General features: G+C 39.6%; 1 long non-coding RNA gene across 1 annotated transcript in view; it reads right to left on the bottom strand.

Moving 5' to 3' along the window:
- Nucleotides 1-801: 801 nt before the first annotated feature.
- Nucleotides 802-2,691, bottom strand: part of LOC122560105 — a 4,030-nt gene continuing 2,140 nt past the window's right edge. Inside the window, exons 2-3 of the long non-coding RNA XR_006314641.1 lie at nt 1,462-1,612; nt 802-1,352 (exon numbers count right to left, since the gene is read on the bottom strand). This is a non-coding gene — a long non-coding RNA (uncharacterized LOC122560105). The remainder of the gene's footprint in view (nt 1,353-1,461; nt 1,613-2,691) is intronic.

Raw genomic sequence — 2,691 nt, 5'->3', positions numbered from 1 at the left:
TGCCATTTTAACCTTCCAAACCTTCTCTTATTGTGATTGTGGGATGAAAGTCCAATGCTACCTTGTAAATCCTCGAGAGGCATTCCTGGTCTTCCTAAGATCAAAATAAACTCTTTTTAATAAAAAACTAATTTACCTTCTTGACTTTCTCTGACATCTGTTACTATTTTGCACCCAGTATGTCCAGTGAGGCTGGGACTAGGTGCCAAGTGCACCATCATTAGTTAAACCTGGGGTCAAGACCAGAATACTCATAGAGTCATAGAACCATACAGCATGGAAACAGTCTCCTCAGTGCAATTCGTCCATACCAACAAGATATCCTAAATTAATCTAGTCCCATTTGCCAGAATTTGGCCCATATCCCTCTAAACCCGTCCTAATCGTGTATCCATCCAGGTACCTATTAAATGCTATAATTGACCCAGCCTCCGCCACCTCCTCTGGTAGCTCATTTCATACACAGACCATCCTCTGCCCCTCGGGTCCCTTTTATATCTTTCCCCTCTCACCCTAAACCTAAGCCCTCTAGTTCTGAACTCCCCCACCTTGGGGAAAAGACCTTGTCTAGTTATCCTATCCATGTCCCTTATGATTTTGTAAACTTCTATAAGGTCACCTCTCAGCATCTGATGCTCCAGGGAAAACAGGCTCAGCCTATTCAGTCTCTCCCTCCAGCTCAAATCCTCCAACCCTGGCAACACCCTTGTAAATCTTTTCTGAACCCTTTCAGGTTTCACAACCTCTTTCCTATAGAAGGGAGACAAGAATTGAATGCTGTTATCAAAACCTGAAGTCCTCACTTACCTGGTGAAATTGGCTGGCCATATTATATCTGTTAACTTGAGATGTGCATGAGTTAAGATCGAGTAAGCAGGTCACTACAAGAATTGTTGATGTGCCCAGCTGCCTTCATCACTTAATCGGTTGTTTCTCATGTAATCCTGCTTCATGAATGTCATTATTCACATTCATTATTTAGATTAGTTTTGTACAAAATGACTGAAATTTCAAAAAGGGTCTGGAAAACATACTAAATCAGAAATCAGCACTGATTTACACTGTCTTCAGCTCTTTAATCTTTCAGCTAATTCACCAGGCTGGGCTTCAGGGTAGAAAGTTGTCCAGTAAGAATAAACTTTCCAATTTCTTCCTGCTAATCTCTGGCTGTCCACTGTGACACGTGATTATGTATCAGTCAGTGGATTCAAGATTAAGTCGTCTTCTAGTCCACTCAATTAAAAATGAGATTATTTTCTGTTTCTTTTTCCTTACGATTTTGCAGTAATTAAACTCCCAATGCGAGTGAAAGTCTGTCATGTTTTTCTCTGGAGCTTGCTGCAAGTGAATACCTAAAGAGTTAAAAAAAATGACAATCAGATTCTTTAAACTTAAATTTATGTAGGTTATAATTCTGGCATTTAACTAGGATTGTACACACCAGTGACTTCCAGTACTGACCTTGTCAAAATCTGTGCAGTTAGTGAGAAGGCAGATCATTTCTGAAAGTAACCATCACCCACATCACAATGTGCTCGTCTCATAGTTGGAAACATCAGTACTGACTGCCATCCATGGGAACCAAACAAATTTAGTCCCTTTTTTGTAGTTTCTAAATGAAGAAAAGGGAAGTAAGTTAATCCATTTTCTCTTTAGCCCAGGGATACCACAATTAAGCTAAAGCTCCTATAGCTGAGCTCAGTGAACGTAAAACATTTGTTTTAGAATCCAATTTTATTTGGCAGAAAATGTAAGATTTGAGGATTCACAGCAATACTGCTCTTGCCAATTAGATTTGTATCACTTTACTAACCGTGAACTTTATTCTCTTAAAAATGAATGGTTTGGGTCAGATGACCTATAAAATTAAACTAAATCTCAAAGCTGTTGTCAACCTACTTTTAATCTGCTCATTTTCAGCTTTAAAGTTCAAAAGGTTATTGTTTGGAGGCACCAGTTTCCTGGAAATATTTTTAGCAGGCCCTCCAAGTAATTGACTTTGTTTCAGTGCAGTGCAGAGGTTCGTAAGTGGAAACATGGAAGATACAACATGGATAAATACAATATTTATCATTTAAACTTTATAACATTTTAACACTGTTTCATCTTTCAGGTGTGGTTAGTATTCTAACATCAGTTAAGACTAAAATTGGGCCCTTGAAGACAGAAACAGGGGAATATATTACGGGGAACAAAGAAATGGCAGAAGAGTTGAATTGGTACTTCAGATCTGTGTTCACTGGGGAAGACACAAGCAATCTCCCAGAGGTAACAGTGGCTGAAGGATCTGAACTGAAGGGAATTTATATTTGCCAGGAATTGGTGTTAGAGGGACTGTTAGGTCTGAAGGTGGATAAGTCCCCAGGGCCTGCTGGTCTACATCCCAGGGTACTGAAGGAGGTGGCTCTAGAAATCGTGTATGCATTGATGATTATTTTCCAGAGTTCGACAGATTCAGGATCAGTTCCTGTGGATTGGAGGGTGGCTAATGTTGTACCACTTTTTAAGAAAGGAGTGAGAGAGAAAGCAGGAAATTATAGACCAGTTAGTCTGACCTCAGTGGTGGGAAAGATGCTGGAGTCAATTATAAAGAATGAAATTACGACACATCTGGATAGCAGTAACAGGATAGGTCAGAGTCAGCATGGATTTATGAAGGGGAAATCATGCTTGACTAACCTTCTGGAATTT

Source organism: Chiloscyllium plagiosum, chromosome 2 (assembly GCF_004010195.1).
Source record: "Chiloscyllium plagiosum isolate BGI_BamShark_2017 chromosome 2, ASM401019v2, whole genome shotgun sequence".
NCBI lineage: Eukaryota > Metazoa > Chordata > Chondrichthyes > Orectolobiformes > Hemiscylliidae > Chiloscyllium > Chiloscyllium plagiosum.
The sequence above is the reverse complement of the archived record's forward strand: the minus strand, read 5'-3'. Positions and strand labels throughout refer to the sequence as shown.